The sequence below is a fragment of the Bos javanicus genome, chromosome 6 (assembly GCF_032452875.1).
Source record: "Bos javanicus breed banteng chromosome 6, ARS-OSU_banteng_1.0, whole genome shotgun sequence".
NCBI lineage: Eukaryota > Metazoa > Chordata > Mammalia > Artiodactyla > Bovidae > Bos > Bos javanicus.
The window spans coordinates 110,835,625-110,861,089 of NC_083873.1; the positions used below are offsets into that span (position 1 = coordinate 110,835,625).

The following is a 25,465-nucleotide window of genomic DNA, read 5'->3' on the forward strand; positions in this document are numbered from 1 at the left end:
ATGGTTGGGTTCCCATGAGAACCTGACCACGCAGGCACCTTGATCTCAAGTTTCCAGCCTCTTGAGCTGGAATGTCAATTGTCTATTGACATTGTCAGTTGCTGGACTTCCCGTGTAGTCCAGAGTTAAGAGTCCACCTGCCAATGCAGGGGACACAGGTTCGATCCCTAGACTGGAAAGATCCCAAATGCCTCGGAGCAACTAAGCTTGAGCACCACAGCTGCTGAAGCCAGTACACTCAAAGCCCAGGCTCTGTAACAAGAGAAGCCACCCCAACGAGAAGCCCATGCATTGCAACTAGAGAGCAGGCCATGCTTGTCACAGCTAGAGAAAGCCAGCACACAGCAACGAAAACCCCGTGGAGCCAAAAATAAATTAATAAAGAAAATAGTTTTAAATTCTGTTGTTGAAGCCACTAGCCTATGAAATTTTGTTATGGCAGCCAAAGCCAACTAAAACAAGTCTCCATTAGAAACTTGCTCTTAACAGATCATCAAGTGCAAATCATAACTGCAATGACATCCAACGAATGGATTTATGAAAGGGCAAAAGAAGTGAGTGTAGCCATTAAACTTGAGCTGGCTTCAGGCTTGAGCATTTTCAAAGGTAAACATGAAAGTGAAGGTCACTCAGTCGTGTCCTACTCTTTTCAACCCCATGACTGTATGTTCATGGAATTCTCCAGGCCAGAATACTGGAGTGGGTAGCCTTTCCTGTCTCCAGGGGATCTTCCAAATCCAGGGATCAAACCCAGGTCTCCCGCATTGCAAGCAGATTCTTTACCAGCTGAGCCACAAAGGAAGCCTCAATTCATTTGGTATTTGGATATGATGACTTCCAAAATAAAGACCTAATCTGGGTCAAGATTACAGATGATGCTTTCCTATGTGGTTGAGCAGAAATGTTTTCTCCTTGTTTTTATTCTTACTGTTGCATGTGAAATGGAAAGACACTTAGACTCTAAGGAAACAAGTAGTGGCCAGCATGGAGAAACAAGCATCAAGAGATGGGACGATGGGGGGAAAGGAGAAATATGCTCCTTAAAAGGAGAAAAACAAAAAGTCAAGGACCCGGGATCCCAGGCACTAAGAAGTGTGAACTGATCCCACAGATGAATGGGACGTGACTGCAGGACCACACCATTGTCAAGGTGTTCTCTGTAAAGTGCTGTGTTGGATGCTGGCAAACACTGCTTTCCAATTTCAAAGCCTGCACAGGCTGACATGTAGCAGCTCAGTGAGGACCTCATTTGAATCTCACCACAGCCTACAGAGGTGAGCACGGCAGAGAGGTATCCTGTCCTCAGGGATGGAACTATGGTTTGGAATATTTAAATGAGGTTCCATTGGCTAATATGGCTTCCAGGGTGGCTTGCTGGTAAAGAATCTGCCTACCAAGCAGGATGTGTGGGTTGGATCCCTGGGTTGAGAAGATCCCCCCAAGAAGGAAATGGCAACCCATTCCCAGTATTCTTTCCTGGGAAATTCCATGGACAGAGGAGCCTGGCAGGCTACAATCCATGTGGTCGTAAAGGGTCAGACATAACTTAGCAACTAAACCACCACCACCACCACCCCTGGCTGGCAAGTGTATAGGCAGTGGCCAGGCCCTGCTTTTCTGATTTCAGAACCAGTGTCGTTTCCACGGCAAATGTTAAACTTTGCTCCACCTTGTCGTCTGATCTTGACCTGATTTTCTGAATCGAAAGTTTTCTCCATGCTCCATCCCATTTTCCAACCTATATTCTCCTCCCTCCAAGTCACTCGATGACTTCTTCTAGCACAAAAAGTAATTTTGGTGGAACATGAGCATCACAAGAAGAGAAGCATGTAATGTGAGCCAGGTTGGTAAAAATCCATCATACAGTGTAATTGCTTTCTTCCTTGATGAAGCTTATTCACAGTGATCACCATACTACTGGGTTGACCAAAAGGTTCATTCAGATTTTTCTGTAAGATGTTATAGAAAAACCTGAACAAAACTTTTCGCCAGACCAACATATGACCAAGCAGGGAGAGCTGTTATTAGGATCCCCATTTTATAGCTGGGAAAACTGAGACACAGAAGAACTAAGGACAGAAGTATCCAGTGACGTGTGCTAAACATCAAGAAAGTGAAAAAAAGTGAAAACGCTGGTCATTCAGTGGTGTCTGACTCTTCAAGACCCTGTGGACTGTAGCCTGCCAGGCTCCCCTGTTCATGGAATTCTCCAGACAGATTCTCCAGTCTCCATGGTGGCTTTGAAGGTAAAGAATCTGCCTGCAATGTGGGAGACCCAGGTTTGATCCCTGTGTTGGGAAGATCCCCTGGAGAAGTGAATTGCTAATCACTCCAATATTCTTGCCTGGAGGATTCCATAGTCAGAGGAGTCTGGTGGGCTACAGTCCATGGAGTCTCATAGTAAACATCAAGAGCCAGATTTCAAACCTTTGTGTCTGTCTTCACCTCCAAACAGGGGACAGAGCTCTGGTTTGACCACCAGGAAGTCCTTTGGTTCCAATCCATCCCCTCACCACCTGTGTGGTCCTAGTTTAGACTTGTTACCCCCCGACTTGATCTCCTGCCTCTGTAAACCGAAAGGGCTGGGTGGCCTGGTCTCCAAGAGCAATCTCTAAAGAGGTTCGTGAGAAAACAGTCACCACCCGCCCTGAAGACCTGTCAAAGGTGCCCCTGGTTTTTCCCCAGCAAGAAACATGAGACACCGTTTCACTTGAATTTTGCATTGTAGAGCAAATATCGTCCGGACTCTGTGCTATTTCTCAAGTGCGATTCGGGGAGTGAGCCAACGGAGAGAGGAGGAGATTTGTTTTTGTTTGTGAGGTTCACAAACCCTTCTTTCAGGCTCAGTCAAACCATTGGGAGGTCTGTGTAGGCCACGGCATCTCCTCATTGTGTGGGGCTGGCTGGTCTCTCTCCCCCTCTGCCTCTGCTCAAAGTCTGGGAAGATGCTTTGGAAATAAACCAGGAAATTACTTATCAATCTAAAGCCCCAAAGAGCTATGCGTCCTCCTCACTGCCAACGGGAAGAGGATTTCACAGGAAAGTTCCACATCTGTGTGCAGTAGAGTTCAAAGACACCGGCTGCCGGAAGGTCTTGCGAGGGATGTAAGTACAGCGTCCGCTCTTGAGATTGAAATGAACAACTGTAGGCTTTTTTCTCCCAGAGATGAGTCTTTTTTGGCTCGCGCGGGTATTCCTCTTTCTCTGCTCTACTCTGAGGGTGAGGGGGTGTTTACTGACCCAGACTTACTCAATGACACATCTCCTCTGAGGGCTGCTCCTGCGGAACAGAAGAAAGTAAGCAAAAGTTGTCAGAACCGGCTTTGCTGGGTTTATTTTGCAAAAAGCCCTGACTGGGTAGACACCCTCCCTCATGGTTATAGATCCACAAACAAGAGGAGTGTGAGATGCATGTGTGCACTTGTGGAACGAATGGAAGGGGCTCCATTGCCTGCCCAGGAACACAAAATTGTCACTGCCTCTGAGCCTAAATAATTCGAGTGAAAGGTGTTCCCTTTGTGTTGTAGGCTTTCGAGTACAGGAGAAAGGAAACATTAGCGTTCTTCTTCTCCTGTGGAGATTGCCTTGTGGCCGTATAAACTGTGAGCTCAATTTATGTTTGCAGTCAAATGCTCTACCACTGAGCCGATACCCCCCTCAGTTTATCTTGGGCTAAGGGTACTGATTTATTTACTTTTATTTGTGTATTTACTTTTATTACTAAAATTAATATTAAATGCATTATTATTTATTTTATTAAATAAATGTGCCTGTCCCTGCACGCGGCTGTAGGGGAGATAATACATTCATTGCAATATACGAATGTAAATATCTAGATGGTGTTGGTAAAACTATGGGTTTGTATAAATGGTATTTGCATGAATGGATCACGTAGTTTCATAAATAACACATGGCCCTAGAGCATGTGTCTTTTATGAGTATTTTCAATCAGACTGTGGTTAAGATCTGGGAAGTCATTGCCAGCATGTAGTTCTTTTAAAAGAAATAGCTCTGTTCTGATGGACTTCTGTGCCATGAGTCCCCCCGGCTTTCTCCGGGACCTCGTGTCCTTTTCCAGGGTCCCTCATCAAGAACCCCATGGCTGCGGGAACACATGTGGTGCAGGGAGTCGTGAGATGGAAGGCTGCACGCTTGGAATGTGAAAGGAAATTCTTCAAATATGGGGAACCATGTACTGAGCCTTTGCCCTGCGTTTGGCACGCTGCTTGCCATGTGTCTCGTGGTCTGTGGAGCAGGTGGCTCTGGTGAAAAGCGGTGTGTTTGGAACCAGAGCACTTGGCAACTTGTCCCCAGTTAGCCTCTGTGTGACCCAGTGTCAGTTATCTAACTCCTCTGTGCCTCGATGTCCTGTCCATAAAATAAAGGTAATGACAGTGGGAAACCCAAGTTTTACACCTGGATCAAAGGAAGATCCCCTGGAGAAGGGAATGGCAACCCACCCCCATATTCTTGCTTGGAAAATTCCATTGACAGAAAAACCTGGCAGGCAATGGTCCATGGGGTTGCAAAGAGTCGGGCATGACTGAGCGACTAACCCTAACTGATTAATTAATTAGCAGCGTTCATGTGAAGCTTGAGAATTAACGGAAGTCATGTTTTCATCTGTCATACATAAGCCACTGTTCTGTTGTTGTTCAGTCGCTCAGTTGTGTCCAGACCTTTGTGACCCCATGGATTGTAGCCCGCCAGGCTCCTCTGTCCATGGGATTCTACAGGCAAGGATACTGGGGTAGATAGATCCCTCTTCCAGGGGATCTTCCCAACCCAGGGATCGAACCCAGGTCTCCTGCATTGCAGGCAGATTCTTTACCAGCTGAGCCACCAGGGAAGCCCAGTGAAGGATGGTGATGGTTATCCTCTAGAAGGCCCTCTCTGCTAACTAATAGGCCCTTTAGTTAGTATTAACTAAAGCAGGTCCTATTAACTAAAGCAGGTCCCGGGTCCCTGTGTTAATAGTTCTTCGGAGGGTTTGGATGTGCATCAAATCTCAGTTGCTGTCCTCAACATGTTTTGTAAACTGGACAAAAATGGATCACCACATCTCATACAAACTTCACCTGAAGAAGGTGAAAAGTTCTGTTAAGGACACGAGAGCTCTTTTCCCCATTCAAATTTATGGATTACCCTGTGGTCAGAAGCAATGTTATTTCAGAGTTATTTACTGTCTTGTTTCTGTCCCAGTGTTTTCCTCATCTCTTGGCACACGTCACCTTCTAAGCCGTGACCATCTGAACTGCTTGTCATCAGCCCCTCTGATTGCATCAGTCTCCGATGATTAGCAGAAGATACACTTCTTTCCCTTTGGAGGCTTTTTGTCAGTACAAGTCAGTACCACTTGGTGGAATTCACCACCATATTCGAGTAGCATGAGCTGTGTCCATAATATGAGAAAATGATTCAATCAGCTTTACACAGAGAACCAGCAACATAGAATGTTTACTGTGCTGAATAAAGTATCATCAGATCGATTCCTCTGGAGACTAAGGCAGCGCAGAAAGACACAAGCCAACAACAGAGGGGTGTCATAACCCAGTCTGTGCGCTTCAGAGGCCTCAGAAAGAGGCCGCACAGGGCATGGGAGAACAGGAACCACTGAACATTGAAAATGATTTCTGGTGATGGCAAACTTCAGGGTGTGGAGCGACATATCCCTGGCTTTGTATTCTGGCTTCACCACTTTCTAATGCCAAGACTCGCTGGTGTGTATCCTCTCAAGAGTGTACAACAGACATAAACATCTCAGCATAGAACCCAGCATAGTAGGTGCTCAATGACCAGGGGTTCCTTTCCTCTCCATTGTGGTCCATTCAAGCCACAAATATTTATTGAGCATTTCAGTTCAGTTCAGTTCAGCTCAGTCACTCAGTCATGTCCGACTCTTTGTGACCCCATGAACCGCAGCACGCCAGGCCTCCCTGTCCATCACCAACTCCCGGAGTCCACTGTCCATTGAGTCGGTGATGCCATCCAACCATCTCATCCTCTGTCGTCCCCTTCTCCTCCTGCCCTCAATCTTTCCCAGCATCAGGGTCTTTTCAAATGAGTCAGCTCTTCTCATCAGGTGGCCAAAGTATTGGAGTTTCAGCTTCAGCATCAGTCCTTCCAATGAACACCCAGGACTGATGTCCTTTAGGATGGACTGGTTGGATCTCCTATTGAGCACTTACTATGTGCCAAGTATTATTGTAGATAGAACAGTAAACAAGAGCCTAAGCCTATGCCTCCATATCTTTAGACGAGGAGACAACAGAATGACAAATCATAATGTAATTTGGGAAACTGAAAAGTGCTATGAAAAAAATAAAATCTGATCATGAGACAGAGTGACTAGCAAGGGCAGAAATGGGGGTATTTCTTCACCTAAGGTGGTCAGGCATTGCCTCACTGCGGAAGTGGTAGTTAGCATAGTCTGGAATCATAAGGAAAACACCAAAGCCGTGGTTAGGCCACTAACTCACCATGTGACACTACACAAGTCACTGAAACTTGTTAGGTCTGGGCTTCATGACCTATGAACTGCAGAGCTGGAGGAAACCTACGGGGCTTCTGTTAGTCCTGAAAGTGTCTTTTGTCATTTCCTTTCCTTGTCTTGGGATCCTATGCCATGAGTAATGGTATGAAAAAAGAAAAAGTCCTTGAACTAAACTATACTCCAGTTATTTCATTCTTTCATTCCATCTCCAGGGGATTTTTTCAAAAAGTTTTTCCTAACATAGATAAATGAGTAGGTCCTCAATGAATGAAGATTAATTAATGATTCTTTTCATAAAGCTCAAATCATCACAATTCCTAGGGATTACATTGCTGGAAAAGACGAGAACCACCGTATGGCAGATTTTTGGGGATGAATTGTGTAGCTTCCCAATGACTTCATGTGTGGCTTCGAGTCTGAAATCGCACATATGTCAGTGCAGCCAAGATGCGAAGCTGCCAGAAGTTGGCTGATCCAACGCTCTACTAGCCAAGAGTCATGTGCATGGCTTTAAAAAACAATGCCTGGTCTGAAACATTTCCTTTCTTAAAATGGTGCAGCAGATCTCCTGTGGGGCTGAGATGGCATCCATCCAAAGTCAAGGTCACAGTGCAGATAACCTGTACCCGAGGAGTCTTTGTCTCTAAATTCGCCAAATATTTGTGGCCAGAGTATTCTTGGCTGTAATGATCCAGATGACTGTCTAATTACTCCACTTTACTGTGAGCACCACGGAGTAAAGCCCAATCATGGGTCAACAGCTTAGAACGAGAGTTTTGTGTTCATGGCTAAAATGTACAAGTCAATATTTTCAATTCTCAAATGCTGATATTTGGCACTTAATTTATAAAATTGTGACCTCTCCAAATTGCAAACACATTTTTAAAAGTTGTTTTGAAGACACGGTCCAATGTTAGAAAATCCAGTTAGAATCAAAAGGCTGAAATATTTATTAGAGCAAAGAGGATGAGACTGGGACATTGGAGTTAATTAACCGGCAGAGAGAGAGAAAGTCACTCAGTCGTGTCCGACTCGTTGGGACCCCATGGACTATACAGTCCATGGAATTCTCCAGGCCAGAATACTGGAGTGGGTAGCCTTTCCCTTCTCCAAGGGATCTTCCCAACCCAGGAATCGAACCCAGGTCTCCCGCATTGCAGGCAGATTCCTTACCAGCTGAGCCACAGGAAAGCCCTTGTGGCAGAGAGAGTTGTGGTCAACTCCGTGATGTTCCTTGAAGCTCTAAAATGATCATAAGCAGTAAACTCGTGTCCAATAGGGAGAGCAGTGGGGTAGGGAACTATACTGTGCACTTACATTTTTTCAAATTAATTTTTATTGGAGTATAGTTATTTTACAATGCTGTGTTAATTTCTGCTGTACAGCAACATGAATCAGCTATACATGTACATTTATCCCCTCTTTTTTGGATTTCCTTATTTAGGTCTCCATGGGGCACTGAGTAGAGTTCCCTGAGCTATGCAGTAGATTCTCATTAGCTATCTATTTTACGTTGTTGTTTAGTCACTAAGTCTTATCCGACTCTTTTGTGACCCCATGAACTATAGCCTGCCAGGCTCCTCTGTCCACGGGATTTCCCAGGCAAGAATACTGGAGTGGGGTGCCATTGCCTTCTCTAGGGGGTCTTCCTGACACAGGGATCGAACTGGCATCTCCTACCCTGACAGATGGGCTCTTTACCACTGAGCCACCAGGGAAGCCCTGTCTATTTTATACACATTAAAAATGTCAATAGTGTATATGGGGCTTCCCAGGTGGTGCTAGTGATACAGAATCCACCTGCCAACGCCAGAGATGCAAGAGACGAGGGTTTGATCCCTGGGTTGGGAAAATCCTCTGGGGTAGGAAATGGCATTCCACTCAGTATTCTTGCCTGGAAAATTTCATGGGCAGAGGAGCTGGCAGACTACAGTCCACGGGGTTGCAAAAAGTCAGACAACTGAGTGACTGAGCGTGCGTGCATGCGCGCGCGCACACACACACACACACACACGCACGCACACACAATTGTGTGTACATGTCAATCCCAATCTCCCACTTCATCCCACCCTCCCTTCACCTCCTTGCGCACTATGTTTAATGCAAATGATATTTCAACCTTTTACATGCATGACCCCTTGCCACGATCCTACTGTCGTGTGGCTATGTCTCTGCTTATGTTACAGATGAGACTGAGACGCGGTGTAGTTGAGTAACAGTAGTTAAATTCATCAGCCAGTAAATGGTGGAACTACAGCTTGGATCCAGGGCTGCCTTAGTCTGCAGCCAATCAGCATGCCACTTGACTACTCTGATTCAGAAAGATAAAGGACCTTTTAATTCCCACATGCACTACACATCCTATTTAAGTTAAAAAAAGAGAATTCACTGCAAGTTTTTAAATGTTGAAATGGCCTCCTGAGGGATGAGGCAGAGGATTTGTCTTCTTTGGAGGTCTATTAAAACCAGATCAGTTATCATATACATCTGGTATGACTCCAGTGTGGTCCTTTCCCAAGGTGGAAAGATAGCAAAATGATTTCCCACGTGTCCTTCTCGTTTTCCCATCTGAAGACTAACTCTGTCACTGCAAGGCAGACACGGGGGTGACAGGTTCAGTCCCCACTTCCGACTCGCCCTCTCCTGCTCCATGCCAATTGCTTTGGCTGAAGGGATGGCTAGACTTTCTGGAAGAACTGTAGCCACTCAGTCACTGCTAGTCCTTTCCCCACAATTAGGGACAGATCTCAGCTCTCTCCTACTTTGTGCCCAACTAAATGAACACCATTCCAATGAGTCTATTACCTAATTTGAGCCTGTACGTCCAATGCTTCAGAACTATAAATCAGGACCAAAGTTGCATAAAAATGGAACATTGTTGGAAAGCAAGACTGTCTTTTAAAATTCTAGCTATTATGTATATCAGCTAGGATTGCATTTGTGAGTATTAGAAAGCCCAGTTTCTTTCACATGGAAGAGGTTTGTTTTTCTCACATAAGAAGAAGCTGAGAAGTAGGGGATCACAAGATGGTGTAACATTCACTCATCACCAAGAAACCAGGATCCTTTTATATTCCTGTTTCAACAGTGTTAGCATGTGGCTTTCATCCTTATGAGAGCAAAATGGCTGCTGCAGCTCCAGGCATTGAGTGCATATCCCAGACAAGAAAGCAAAAACCTTCTTGTCAAACTTTGGCTTTTATTTGGGAAGGAAAACCCTCTTCTGGGACTTTTCATATGCCTCTTATTGGCCAAACTGCCACCCCTAGCTACAAGGGATCTGGAAGTTTGTACTGTTTCCAGTCTTCCATGTAGAAAAAAGGCAGGGGAGAAGTGGATTAGGATGGGTTGCAAGTGAGCCAACCTACAGTATTTGTCAAAATATGCTATAACTATGTTTGTAATTTGATACTACATTACATAAAAAAAGTTTAGCTGCATCTATTTTAGTACTTGACTGGAAGCATGAAAATAATTTTTGAAAAAAAGTGATAAGAAGTAGGTGGGAACAGCATTCTATCTGAAGTACTACAAAGTAATGGAAAGACGTGGATTGGATGTCAGACCAAAGTGTGAATCCCAGCTCAATAAATAATTAGTGTGGAATGTCTCTGGACCTCAATTTCTTTTATTCAAAATAAGAGTAATAACAGCTACCCATAGGATTGCTTTAGAATTAAATTAAATAATATATAAAGAGTCTGACAGGTAATAGACATCCAAGAAATAGTCATTCTCTTTTCTTTTGCTTTGCACCTTTTATTCTGCAAGTGCAAAAACCTTTATAAAACCCAATTCAGCCAAGAACTGACAGTTGAAGGCTCAACCCTTTGATTGCAAGAAATTAGAACAAAGCCGCTGAATGGTGTGTATGTAGGCTTTCTCAATCAACACACGCCAAGATTCTTTCATTTTGGGCTTCATCACATTATCTTAGCAAACCAGACAAAAATGTCTAAGCAATTTTGTTTTTCAAGCTGCTTCGTTTGCTTCAAAGTGCCATCTGCTTGTGACATGTTACAAAACCGAGTCAATAGAGCCATTTGGTGACCTTTTAAAAAGTGACTTCAGTGTTTGTTACCAAGGGATATGGTTCCTAGAATTTGTGCAATTTGTTCTGTGTTGTCGAGATGTGAACTGAAACCTTCACAGAGACGTTCAGCTGTTTCAATACATTATCTTCATCTTACCCCAGGAAGCCAGGTTTTAAATTGACTTTCTTTCCATTTTAATTATCTGCCCATGTCACTCCGACCTTTCCAGTCAAAGATGGATGATTAGAGCTTATCACCTCATAGTCACCGCTGTGAAATTAAAAAGAGGAAACAAAACAAACCGAAAAGAGCCCACAGATTTGCAGAGCCGGAATCTAGCCATCAGCCAAGATCTGATTTCTGCACTATTTTAAGGTGGGGAAAAATGAGAGAATGCAGTCCAAAGCCACGGGTTCTTGCTCACATATGAATTCTGTGACTTTTATCAATCTATTTAAACTTATTTTTTGGATTCTTAGCTGGAAAAAAAAGTGAACATGCCTGCCCCTCCCATCTCACCTGGTTGATAGGAAGATCAACTAGCAACGCGCTGGTTGTTGTTGAGTCGCTCAGTCGTGTCCTACTCTGCGACCTCATGGACTGTGGACCACCAGGCTCCTCTGTCCAGGGAGTTTCCCAGGTGACAGCACTGGAGTGGGTTGCCATTTCCTTCTCCAGGCGATCTTCCTGACTCAGGGATCAAACCCACGTCTCCTGCATTACAGGCAGACGCTTTACCATCTGACTCACCAGGGAGAGAACCACGTCCACACGTTGAGTCACCTGGCCCCATAGTAGCTGTGCTTATACTCAAAGACTCCAGTCTCTACTGGAAATGTCCTCCTGAAAAGCCTTCCTGGAAACACTCCTTTCAAACCCTCCTGACACTTATTACTCTGTCCATAAAGCCTCAAAACCAGAACAGAAACCATGGAGGCCCTCCACTGTCCTTATATGTTCCTTGCCCTGTTTAGACACTTCTGCAGACACGTCCCCCAAGCCTCTCACCCTTAATTAGGTCAGTCTCTAATTTCTAGCTGGTCTTGGCTAGAACACTCTAGAAACGAAGGAGATCTGGGAAATTTGGGGCCTTCATTTTGTTGTAGTTAGGAAATAGTCATACCACCTACTCCCAAGCACAGGATGGCTGGACATACATAGATGCTTTTAGGGAGGAACCTCTAAAGGGTAGATTTGCCTCCTTCACCCCTTCCGGTATTGTTCAGTTGCTAAGTCATCTCCTCTTGGGGTCTACAATATGCCATTAACCAGCAAATTTTATTTTCCTTAGAAGAACAGAGAGGCATGGTGGTTAGAGGTGGGTCAAGGGAGCCAGGTCAAGGTTATTTCAAGGACAGAAAGAGACTTGTGCCTTAGTACAGGCTGAGAGCAACCAACCAGTGGTGGAGGTTGAAGATATAAGAGAATGAGAGAAGGTCATCCAGGTGAAGTGAGAGGTAGGTTCAAACAACCACCCCTGAAAGGCTTTGCTGTTGTTGTTCAGTCACTAAGTTGTGTCTGACTCTTTGCGACCCTATGGACTACAGTATGCTAGGCTTCCCTGTCCTTCACTATGTCCAAGAGTTTGCTCAGATTTATGTCCACTGAGTCAGTGATGCCATCCAACCATCTCATCCTCTGCCACCCTCTCCTCCCCCTGCCTTCAATCTTTCCCAGCATCAGGGTCTTTTCCAGTGAGTCGGCTCTTGCATTAGGTGGCCAAAGTAGTGGAGCTTCAGCTTCAGCATTAGTCCTTCCAATAGACATTCAGGGTTGATTTCCTTTAGGATTAACTGGGAAAGGCCTGGGCTTGAACAATCATGAGTCCTGACTCACCTGTGTCCACTGAGACAGGCAGGAAGCGAGAGAGGATAGATGGGAATGTGAGTAAATTCAGGATGGTCCTGTGTGTGTGTGTGTGTGTGTGTGCGCGCGCGCGCGTGCGCGTAGTCACGTCAGTCGTGTCTGACTCTTTGTGACCCCGTGGACTGTAGACCACCAAGCTTCTCTGTGCATGGGATTTTCCCAGCAAGAATACTGGAGTGGCTTGCCATGCCCTTCTCCAGGGGATCTTCCTGACTCACGGATCAAATCTTGGTCTCCTGCATTGCAGGTAGATTCTTTACCACTGAGCTACCAGGGAAGCCCAAGTTAAGGATAGGAGGGAAATTGAAGGAATCATGATGATGCTCTTTGTTCTTCTCTAGAAGGTTGGAACTGAGAACATTGCTTAAGATCAGGACAGTGAGCTGGTTAAGTGTGTATTGCAAGCATCCAGACAAGTTATTGTAAGAGAGTAAGTAAGCACTAGAAAAAAATTATATTCCCTTCTTTCCACTTGGCAGGTTTGAAATTGATAGCAAATGTTTGTCTCCAAAAGGCCTCGTATAAAAATAGCCACCACGACACCACCCATATAGTGTGCATTTTAAGTGAAACACATGAACCTTCCCCAAACTTTTATTTTAAACTCTGAGCTATAAAGACCTCTCTAAACTCAGCTCAGTTTTGGAAATAACTTGGCCCAAGTGCAGCCTGTGTCAGAGAGGCCCTGTGACCACACGTATTCTCTCCGTGACCCACGAGTCTGGAGAATGTTCTGGAACTTCTCCAGCAAAGAGGTGCGTGCAGGAGGAGACGTGCTCTCTCGGAGCTTTGGGTTTTAGTGCTGTGGAAATTGCTGCCGACATGACAAACGAGAGGGAGATAATTTAAAACACGGGCTGTTCGCCTGTTTGGCCTTTGAAGATCTTAATAAGCATCAGCTTTCCCGAGCAGGATCAGGTCCTCTGCTCCCAAACGTTTCAGATTTAGACTGTCTCCCTTGGAATATTTAAAATCGTAAGGGTCAGTTAGGGGAAGTTTTGTGCTCAGACTTGAGGGGCAGCTGGTGGAAGAAATGGAGCAGGCGGTGGCTTCTGCTGGGAGCTCTGGCTTCTCCTTTCCTGGCCCGCCCTCCCCTCACCCACATTATGATGGGAAGAGCACAGACAAGAGTGAACCAGGTCTAGATTCAGCCAGGGTTTCAGAAATCCCAGGAGAATTCTCTCTTGAGACCAAGGGAAGGAGTTTCGGGTTTCTTGAGCAGTGATTTGCTCAACCTCTCTCTGTCTTTGTCTCTCTCTGTCCATCCATCTCAGTCTCCTTCGGTCTCTCCCTCCCTCTCTCTTCTTCCTTCTCTATTGCCCTCTCTTTCATCTCTTTTTAGAATTTTTGTTTAATTTGTTTTTGGCTGTGCTGGGTCTTTGTGCCGTGATGGCTTCCTCCGGTCGCGGTGAGCGGGGGCTGCGCTCTAGTTGCAGTGCGCAGGCGTCCCATTGTCGCGGCTTCTCTTGTTGCGGAAACACGGACTCGCCGGGCCCTCGGGCATCAGTAGCTGAGGCTCACAGGCTCAGTAGTTGCGTTCCCCCAGGCTCTAGAGCACAGGCTCAGTAGTTGTGAGGCATGGGCTTAGTCGCCCTGTGGCACGTGGAATCTTCCCGGATCAGAGTTTGAACCCATGTCCCCTGTATTGGCACGTGGACCCTCTACCCTCCCATCACTGAGCCACCAGAGAAGCCCCGCTTTCATCTCATGTAACTAATTACTGGTCTCTTTGGCTTGCCTGTTAGCTTCTGTGGTAGCTCAGATGGTAAAGAATCTACCCACAACGCAGGAGACGCGGGTTCAATCCCTGGGTCAGGAAGATCCCCTGGAAAAAGCAATGGCCACCCACTCCAGCATTCTTGCCTGGGAAATCCCATGGACAGAGGAGCCTGGTGGGCTACAGTCCATGGGGTTGCAAAGAGTCAGACCCAACTGAGCAGCTGACACTTGGCTTGCCTGTTAGGACTTTTGGTTACCACAAACCCTCTAGAGTCATAGGGAAACAGGATTCAGAGTCCATAAAAGGTTGGCACTATTCTAGGCACTTGGGACAGAGCTGTGATGAAAACAAACTCCCTCCTGGCAGAGCCCATCTGAAGGATAGACAAAGAAAACACAGGTGTGTGTGTGTGTGTGTGTGTGTGTGTGTGTGTGTGTGCCACAAGTGATGGGGACCATGAAGAAGAAAGTGAAGCAAGAGAGGGCAGGTGTGCTGTTTAGACAGATGGGTCAGAGAAGCTGGGGCCATGGAAAGCCACCATCTGAGCTGAGACTTGAAGGCAGAGGAGTGAGCCACACCAGCACCTGGGCTGGGCTGTAACAAGCAGGAGAGGAGGCAGGACTGATGATGCTTAGCTTGTTGCAGGAACAGGAGGATGCCAGGTGACTGGAAAGCAGCACATGAGGCGGACACGTGAGGTCAGAAGGGAGTGGAAGTCCAGAGCATCTCAGATCTAGGGCTTTGAGCTTCATCCTGAGGGATGACAGAGAGTGCTAACAGGTTCGGACTTTAGTTCCAAGACCACTAGGACCATTGTTCTGAAAATGGACTGTCGGGTGGCCAGGCTAGAGAGATGACATCATCCCCGCTCTGGCGCTCGGTAGACTGGCCAGGACGCTTGTGGTTTCAGTGCCAGTCGCAGGCTCCCTTAACAAACAATTCACAATAAAGTAGACATACATTGAAAGTCTGACAATCTTCACCTTACAGATTACATCTTACATTAAGCCGTTCTGCCTAAGGACAGACAGACCCCATCATAAGGCCAGTCATAAAATGTAATGAAGTTGACTAAGGACATTCTATTTGTGGCATTTTATTTCACCAGCCAAAAAGCTTAAATACCAGACTGTTATGTTCAAACCCAGACCTAAAAGCCAAAGGAAAAAGCTTTCTGTTTGTTTTTGTTTTCCCTGGACCTGCCTTTGCTGGCAATGGGAGTAATATCCACAGAGAGCACGAACCATGCCTGAGTCCCAGCCCAACCCACCAGGGTTCTGGGGTCCTTCTTCCGTGTTTGTGACCCAAGCACCAGCTCTAACAAAATGTTCCTTTGCTTGGCCTGTCTCTTTCGCTTGAGACTCCTCCAGGGCCCATGTGGAGGGAAGCTGACTACAGAAACTTTATAATTAAAGAGTTAGATGTGTGTGAGCACTCATGGGTCCCCATTAAATAGTGTTTATCAACATTGCTAGATTTTTTTAAATTAACTTTCATTGGAAAGACTGATGCTGAAGCTGAAGCTCCAATACTTTGGCCACTTGATGCAAAGAACTGATTCACTGGAATATAGTGATGCTGGGAAAGATTGAAGCCAAAAGAAGAGGGTGGCAGAGGATGAGATGGTTGAATGGCATCACTGACTCAATGGACATGAATTTGAGCAAACTATGGAAGGTAATGAAGGACAGGGAAGCCTGGTGTGCTGCAGTCCGTGGGGTCATAAAGAGCCAGACAGAATTTAGCGACTGAACAGCAATGGTTGCTTTACGGTGTGGTGTTAACTTCTTCTGTACAGCAAAGCGAATCAGCTCTATGTAGACATATAGCCCCTCTTTCTTAGATTCCTTTCCATGTAGGTCACCACAGAGCATTAAGTAGAGTTCCCTGTGTTGTGCAGTAAGTTCTTGTTAATTATCTATTTTATGCATAGCATCAATAGTGCTAGCTTTAATTATTTCATCAACCTGTACACATCCCTAATATTCACCAGATATTGTTCTAAATGCTTTGTACTTGGCAACCAAAAGCATGAATGAGAATACCTACCTTCAAGCATCTTATATCTTATAAGGAGAAAAGGTGATACAAAAATAAATAAGTAAACACGCAGTGTCAATGAAAACAATGCACAATCTAAGCGTTGCAAGTTATCTTTTATTCAGAGAACTTGCTAAGGACTATAGCCCAAGAGACAAACTCTCAGATAATTCTTAGGAACTGTTCAAAGAGGGAAAGAGGGAGCCAGGATATATAGGAGTTTTTGCTGTAATCAAACATCAAAAGATTACTGCTAATCACAAACAAACAACTCAAGTTAATGATTTTACTGCTTTTCTATGTACAGGAAGATGCAAGTGTCTGTCCTTACTGAAACCAGTTCTGAGCTACGCATCTTAACCGTCTAGGGCCAGCGGCCTGTTTTTCTCCATGCTGAATCCCCTCAGGGTGTGCCATCTGGGGCAGCTGCAGTGGCTGAGGGCTTATTGACCACAACATCCTGTTTACAGGAATGGCAGGCAAACTTCTTTGTTTACTGAAGTGGCAGGCCACATTTTTTGTCCACAATAGCATGTTAGATGATGACATATGTGATGGAGAAAATAAAGTTTAAAAGGGTGTGGAATGGTTGGATTTGCAATTTTTAGAATAATGGTCCAGAGAGGCTTCATTGACCAACTGCAGCTTGAGAGCAAATCTTTAAAAAGTGGTAGAAAATGATGATACAAGTGCAGATATAGGTGTAGACGTCAATTTTGTTGGTGTAGGTATTGGTGTAGATAGAGTTACAAGTAAGTACAGATGATAAACATAGAGAATAAATGTAAAAAAATTAATAAACAGAAACCTCAATTAAATAAAATTAGGAGACTAGAAGGGGAAGCTCTCATGCCCTGTGAGCAAAGACTCCTCTTCCCCTCTGCCAAGGGTTCAGCCAGTTAAAAGCCACCGACTCTTTATCAGAGCCCTCCCAACTTCCTCTTCCTCTGACCTGCAGACTGTCATACAGAGGGAAATCAGAAAGAGAAAAGCGAATACCGTATATTAACACATATATGTGAAATCTAGAAAAATGGTACAGATGAGCCTATTCACACAGCAGGAATAGAGACACAGACGTAGAGAACAAACATCTGGACATCAGGGAGGGAGAGGGAAGTGGGATGAGTTGGGGGTTGGGATTGACATACATGCACTATTGTGTATAGAATGGACAACTAATGAGAACCTGCTCAATGTCCTGGGCGGACCTAAATGGGAACGAAATTTTAAAAAGAGGGGATCTATGTATACAAATAGCTGACTCACTTTGCCATATAGTAGAAACTAACATAACATTATAAAGCAACCATACTCCAATAAAATTTTTTACAAAAGAAGAAAAAAGGTCTTCCCCTGCTGTACAGGGGCTTGCACACAGCTCAGTGTGGTTTTGCAGAGCACAAATTGCAATTCTCTGTTGATCCCGAATAAACCTTAGCTACTAAACAACAACAATAACATAACAGAAGATACCTTTATGGTTCTCATCACTTAGGAAATTCCAAGAGTTTTAGAAGCTCTAGTGGAAGACCAAATATACATATATATACATACATATATATATATATGATATACATATATTACAATATCACAATGACATAGAAGTAGAGATGCAATAGAGATAGAGACAGAGACACACATCTGCGGGAAATCTTTCCACGCAGGAAGAAGAATGTAAGCGATCTTTCTGTGACAAAAATTTGCTTCAGGAGCTGCACAGAGACAGTATGGCTGGAGCCGCAATGAGTGAAGGAGAGAGAAGTACACGATGAGGCAACTTGGTGGAGAAGGGCAGACCTGTTGTTCATTCTAAGCCTTTCACTTTTGCCCACAGAAGGGTCATATGGACCTCCCATGAAGGATCAGTCTGGGGATCATAACAGTATTTCTCTGTTGAGTGGCTTCCCCAAGAGCAGGAGCAAGAAGTGAAGTGAAGTCGCTCAGTCATGTCCAACTTTTTGCGACCCCATGGGCTGTAGCTTACCAAGCTCCTTGGTCCATGGGATTTTCCAGGCAAGAGTACTGGAGTGGGTTGCCATTCCCTTTTCCAGAGGATCTTCCCAACCCAGGGATCGAACCTGGGTCTCCCACATTGTATGCAGATGCTTTACCATCTGAGCTACCAGGGAAGAGCAAGAGCAAGAAGTCTAGATCAATCACTAATTTAGACAGGAGATTCTGTTGATAAGGGCAAAGGTGGCAGCTATAGAGATGCTGAGCAATGGTGAGATGCTTGAGATAATGTTTAAGATACTTGAGATAACATTTAAGGAGAGTCAGAAGGATTCATGGGTAAGAAGAACACGAAGGGGTCTCCAAGTTATTTGGCCTGGACGTCTGAGTTTGTTATCAACTAGGGATCCAACAATTGGGGAAGCAGACATAAGGAGCTCCTTGTCGCACACGTTAGGGTCATGGAATCTATTAGATACACACGTGGAGATGTCTAGGGGTAATTGGATGTGAGTCCAGAGTTCAGGAGGAAGCTCTGAATTGGAAATAGACATCTCAAGTCATGTGACTGGATGGGCTCACCAAGCAAGAGAATGTCGATAGAGAAGAGAAGGGATCTGAGGACTGAGCCTGGGTTTCCACATTTATGGGTTAGGAGGAGTCGCAGACCCAGGAAGGGAGGCAATGAAAAACGAAGGACAAGAGGAAAACCAAGAGACAGTGACTCCTCAGCATGAGTGAAGGAAAGAAAGGAAGAGCAGTAAGTCAAGTACCAAAAGGACTGAGAAGGGATCACTGATTTAGACATGTGGGATTGTTGATGACCTTGACAAAGGTGATTTCAGAGGAGTGGTGGGCTGAAGCCAGACGGGGTAGGTTTGGGAGAGAATGTGAGGGCTGAATGGTAGACAGGTGTAGAGATCATTTATTCAAGGAGTTTACAATAAAGAAGACAGTGAAATGGGGCAGTTACTGGAGGGGAAATGTCTGAAGAAGGTAACATATAAGTAAATGTACCTAGTATATAGAGTAATATATATTACTGCATATATAAAATTTACTTTATATATTTCTATACATTATTGTATGATTATATATGTATATATAACCACCCATATAATTTCCATTTCTATACAATGTATGTTGTGTGTTTATTACACTCCCACAGAAACCGTGAAGCCAGGGTAGGTGATGGGTTTTCTAAGTAGATACATAAGTCACTGAGAATTATAACAGTGATGTTGGAGAGAGTGACGGGGCCAGGAGCCAACATATCCAAAAATGAGGCATGCAGTATAGATTAGGAGATGACTGGTGGATGGCGTGGACTAACGACATGAGACTCAGTGCTGGAGGGATACTAGAAGGCAGGAGAATGAATGATCTGGAAAGAGCAGGAAGGAGCAAAGAGGTGACTCACGTCACCTCCAGGCCCAGTGGAATGAGGAGTGAGGTAGGAAGCAGCTACCATTTGAGTGGGCTTCAGGGAGAGCGATGACCTCAGTAGAGATCTGGGCTTTGGTCAGAGCAAGGAAGTGAAAGGACATCCACAAAGGAGGAGGAGAATACAGAGGACTTTGCTGGTATGGGTGGTTCCAAGGGAAACCAGGGAAGGACATCTGGTCTACCCCTGGAAGGAGTGGGAGCTAGGCTGCAGAAGGGGCCGTCAGAATGAGAGTCCATGGGATGAGTGATGCCCTGGGACCATGAAAGACATAAACTTGCATAAAGGATGTGATGAGGCTTCCCTGAGGGTCTCAAAGCAGAGTGGTGGTGAGTGAGGCTGATGAGAAAAGGAGAAGCAAGAACCTTGACAGACCCACAGAGGCTCGGAGCTGAGAGAGTGGGAAGCCTTACCTGAAGCACCCAGGAAGTTCTGAGATGCCTTCCAGGCTCCCAACATAGACTTTCATGAACCCTCTAGAGAGGCCCAGGTGCATTGGTAACCCTGGCTGAGATGTGAAAAGGCTGGGGAGGCAGGAAATCAGGCTGATGGGGTCAGCAGAGGCAGGTTATGGAGAACTGTACATCATGTTGAAAACTTCAGCCTTTATCCCACAGACTTGGTCTTTGTGATGGGACAAGGGCCCTTAGGAACGTGATGGTTTTATTTCCCCTCCGACCTAACTATTTGGGGAGTGAGGGGTTTACCAGTTGTATATGTCAGTGTTAAACCAGAGAAGCAGAACCAGTTGGAGGTAATATATACTAAGAGATGTATTGTGAAACACTGGATTATGCGGTTGGGAAGATCGTCTGGAGAGTCTGAAATCTGTCAGGGAGACCTCCAGGAAAGGCAGACTAGAATCGTCAGGGATGAGCTGATGCTAAGGTTTGAAAGTGGAACTTCTTTCTCAGGGAAGCCCCAGCTCTCTGCTTCAGACCTTTAAACTGATTGAATCATGCCCACCCAGATTATCTAGGAAACCCTCCCTTACTTCAAGTCAACCAGTTACAGTTCTAATCACATCTACAAAATACCCTCTGTGCAAAAGCTAGATGAACGTTTGGTGAAAACCTGGGAACTCAAGTGTAACCAAATTGATACATCAAACTGAGCATGACATCCGTGTGTTCCTTAAAACCTATAGATTCATTTTGGGAGTTCCTTCCGTAAACAAGAATTCATGGAGCATTCATTATACGAAGAGGAGCGAAATGGTCCACCTTGTACTTCAGAAAAATCAGGTCTTTGGGCTTAAGTGGTAAAAATTCTTAGGAAGGAATTTGAGCACACAGTACTAAAAATAAAATATGACTTTCTCCAGTGTAAATCCATGTGAATTATGGTTGATCTCAGAGGGAAATAAAGCAAGTTGGAAAGAACCCCAAAGAAAAGTTATTCCAAATTTCTCTGGATATTTCAAGAAAGGTCAAATTTGCCCAGTATGCAAAGATTCTTAAGCAATAGTTCAAAATTCCCATCTTCTACTAAACTTATGATTAATGAATTGACAGATATTTATGGGCACCTAATCAGTATCAGGCATTCTAATGAAAATAGGGGGAAAATAATTAAATCATAAAATTAAATAATGCCCTGAGAAGCAATTTCTCTGGAAAGGCTATTAGCTAGCACTCTCTCAACTTAAAGTGAGAGAAGACCCAATTCAAAGTCTTCAAAGCAAAAAAATGGGGAGGAGGAATTCACTGATGCATAAGTCTGGAGTAGATATCCAACTTCAGGTTCGGTTGGATCCAGGTACTCTAAGGAACACAGTCTGAACTCCTGTCCTTTCTGCATCTCTTAGTTCTGCTTTTCTCTGAGGTGGTTTTGTGGTTGATCAGGTCTCTCGGGTCACCAACAGTACCAGGCTCACATCTTAGAGCAGTCAACCCAGTGTTGAGTTTCCCTGGACTCGTGTAAGTCACTAGCCCTTCCCCACCCCCAAGAATGAATCACTGTGACCAGAGCAATGTAATAACCTAGAAAGGCTGGAACATGGGTGGAGAGAGCAAAAGGTCCCCAGTGGAAAATCAAGAGGCCCTTCCAGAAGCAGGAACGGATAGCGGGTAGACAGTAAAAAGCAGGGCTCTCTGTAGGAACATTACAACTCACAGTCCAGAAACCAGTGCCCGTCAGAAGGGAGCTGAGAATCCTACTGGGTGTCCTGCCCTAACTTTGAGGCTCCGTTTCCTCATCTCCAAATAAGGGCTCATAACAACCCTTATTGTGTCTCATGGCTACAAGTGTTATTAAAAATCAAGTGCAATATATACAAATATGCCTTATAAATCATAAACCATTTGAAAATAAGATATGGAGAGAGCTTTATCCATGTGACGGGGCTTAAGTTTGTATTGCAAAGGGGAAGCAGGAAGAAAAAAAGCTAGCAGGAAAAAGTATCACTATCTGGGCAAAATTACCCACAGGTTGAGAGACTTGTTCTCTTCTATTAACATAATCAATGCAGTGATCCTTTATATTCAGAATTTTCATCTGAGAAAACAAGTTGAAATAGTGAGAACTGGGCTTCCCAGGTAGCTCAGTGGTGAAGCATCTGCCTGCCAATGCAGGAGACATGGGTTCAATCCCTAAGTCAGAAAGATCCCCAGGAGGAGGAAATGGCCATCCACTCCTGTATTCTTGCCTGGAAAATTCCATGGTCAGAGGAGCCTGGCAGCCTACAGTCCATGGAGTTGTAAAAGGTTGGAGACGACTGAGCACACGCACTAATGAGAGCTGTAGATTTGTTCCTTACTAGCTGTATGAGTTTGGGCAAGTTTTTTTAATCTCTCACTCTCTCAGTCTTCTCATCTGCAAAATGAGATCATAGTAGTACCTGGCTCATAGGATAACTATAAAGACTGAATGTGCCAACACAGGTAAGGCACTGGGCATATACTCGTGTTCAGTCATGTCCAACTCTTTGAGACCCCATGGACTGTAGCCCGACAGGCTCCTCTGTCCATGGGATTTTTCCAGGCAAAAATACTGGAGTGGGTTGCCATTTCCTTCTCCAGGGGGCATATACTAAGTGTTTTATAAATATCAACAATTGTTATTGGCCCTCAAAATCATCTGGATTAGTAGGTACTTTAATTCTCATTTTTTTTCCTGGATTAAAAAGCTGATGCATAAAGAAATTAAGTAGATAAGGTAAGATTTGAACCCTGATCTTCAACTCTCAAGTCACCAGGGCCCCACAAACACAGGCAGGGAGGGAGGGAGGGAGGCAAGAGATCACGGAGGGAAGGAGGAATGGGAGAAAATATTAATGATGTCTAGATTATTGCCTGGACTTTCTTTAAGCAGGAGTAAACCAGGTCTTCTAGAATATTTGTTTAGCCTTGGATTGAATGATAGTGTTTGAACGGCTTTGTTAGAGAAGGTTTTCAGTTCAGTTCAGTTCAGTCGCTCAGTAGTGTCTGACTCTGCGACCCCATAGACTGCAGCATGCCAGGCCTCCCTGTCCATCACCAACTCCTGGAGTCTACCCAAACTCATGTCCATTGAGTCAGTGATGCCATCCAACCATCTTATCCTCTGCCTCATCTACATAGCATTTAAATGCACTTATCAAAATCCCTAGACTCTCCACTCCAGAGATGGAGAAACCTGGCTCCATTTTCTCCCAGGAGACTGAAATTGCACATTCATCCCGTCACGATCCATGCCATGTGTATCTGTGTATCTAGAGGCACTTACCTTACCTCGTCTCATTCACTCCTTACCACAATGGCCCAGCATGGACACAACCTTCATGTCAGCCTCACAGGGCTGAAAAAGACGGAGAGACAGGCCCTGTAGGTGAACTGAACCTTCTCTCCCAAGCCCAGTGCCCCTTCAGCTCCATTACAGGCATCTGACCCAGAAAGCCGCCCAGCCCAGGGGTGTGAGCCCTGCCTTGCACACTCCACGAGTCCTGCGGGACCTCCCTGAGAGGCAGGCTGCTTCCTGGAGTGTGAACTGAGATCATGAGGCTCCCAGGGAGGGGAGATTAGAGGGTATAATGGGAGAGGTGCCTGAGCCAGGAATTCCTTATGAAGTTGCTCTGTCTCCTTGTCAACATATGTCCTTTTTCCATCTCCTAGCAAGAAACTGCAATAATTCTCATTCTTAAAAAAAAAAAAAACAAAGCATTAAGGGCATTTTCAAGAGGGATTTCAAAGTGTAGAGTGAGAGAAACCAGGAAGAGAGGTGAATGCCAAAGTCTGGGAGGCTGCTAATCTCCAGCAAGTCAGTATCATATGTGAAAGTTGCTCAGTCGTGTCCAACTCTTCGTGACTCCATGGACTATCCAGTCTGTGCAATTCTTCAGGCCAGAATACTGGAGTGGGTAGCCTTTCCCTTCTCCAGGGGATCTTCCCAAACCAGGGGTTGAATCCAGGTCTCCCGCATTGCAGGCGGATTCTTTACCAGCTGAGCCACAAGGTATCACAACAATGGCAATAAAAGCTCAGAAATAGACTGTGAGTTTGCCTGGAGACACAGTCTCCTTAACTGGACACTCGTCCCTTGGGCCCACTCTGCAGGACTCTCCTACACTGTCTGAGAGAGGACGGGAGGGAGCAGACCCTCTGGGAAAGCTAACATATGTTTTAGAGCAGCGGGTTCCCAACCAGATCTTCCCCAGAATTACCTTGGAGCTTGTTAAAATGCAGACTCCCAAGCCCTACCCCTAAAGATCCTGCTTCTGAACCAGTGGGGTGGAGTCTGGGCATCTGTGGTTTTAAGAGGGCCCCATGAAAATTCTGATGAGTTCGAGAACCGTCACTCCTGGTCACTCCCTTGCTGTGTGACCGAGGGCAATGCAGGTCACCTCTCTAAGCTTGGGGCATAGAGAGAGCCCATAAGAAATCGCTGAATTCCCTAAAAGAAATGAATTTGAGTCAGTTTTAGGGAGGGGGCTGAACCCAGAGCGTGTTATGTAGAGTGAAGTAAGTCAGAAAGAGAAAAACCAATACTGTATATTAACACACATATATGGAATCCAGAAGAAATGGTGCTGATGAACCCATTTGCAGGGCAGGATTGGAGACACAGACACAGAGAACAGACTTGCGGAGCCAGTGGAGGAAGGAGAGGCTGGGGCGAATTGGGAGAGCAGAGGGAAACATACACATTGTCATGTGTAAAGCAGATACCTTGCAGAACCTTCCTGTATAACACAGGGAGCTCAACCTGGGTCTCTGTGATGACCCAGAGGGGTGGGAAGAGGGCATGCAGGGGGAGGGAGGTTCAAGATGGGGGAGGACGTATGTATTCCAATGGCTGATTCATGTTGTATGGCAGAAATCAACACATTGTAAAGCAACGAACTTCCAATTTTTTTAAAAAAATTATTTAAAAGAAATTGCTGAATTGACAAAACTCGGCAGCCTGATGTGTATCCTTAGGGGAATGTCCGGATGACTCAGACTCCTCTCAGACCGCACAGCCTCAGACTCGAGGGCAGGGACGGACACTCACTGAACACCATGGAGTGAAACAGCAAGTTGTAGGAAACAAACATCCAGCTTTCTGAAGAAAATTATCATAGTATGTGCACGTGTTTTTTGGAAAAAAAAAAAGTGTGGAGTGTTGTGCCTATGGGTCTGTTAATGGGAATCTTGGAGAACTAGGATTCAGAGAAGGGGGTTTGTGAAAAAGGGATTCACAGTTTTCTTTCTATACCTCTATATTGTTTTAAAGGAGAAGGCAATGCACCCCACTGCAGTACTCTCGCCTGGAAAACCCCATGGACGGAGGAGCCTGGTGGGCTGCAGTCCACAGGGTCGCTAGGAGTTGGACACGACTGAGCGACTTCAATTTCACTTTTCACTTTCATGCATTGGAGAAGGAAATGGCAACCCGCTCCAGTGTTCTTGCCTGGAGAATCCCAGGGACCGGGGAGCCTGGTGGGCTGCCATCTA

The 25,465-nt window shown here is 45.1% G+C and overlaps 1 protein-coding gene across 2 annotated transcripts in view; it reads left to right on the forward strand.

Moving 5' to 3' along the window:
- C1QTNF7 (C1q and TNF related 7) overlaps window positions 1-25,465 on the forward strand; it is a 127,875-nt gene that overhangs the window by 45,160 nt on the left and 57,250 nt on the right. The window contains exon 1 of one of the 2 annotated variants that reach the window (XM_061420870.1): window positions 2,808-3,105. The exons of the other annotated variant lie outside the window; for it this stretch is intronic. The gene's annotated coding sequence lies outside the window, so the exon portion shown is untranslated. Of the gene's footprint in view, window positions 1-2,807; window positions 3,106-25,465 lie in introns of those variants that run through there. 2 annotated transcript variants of the gene reach the window in all.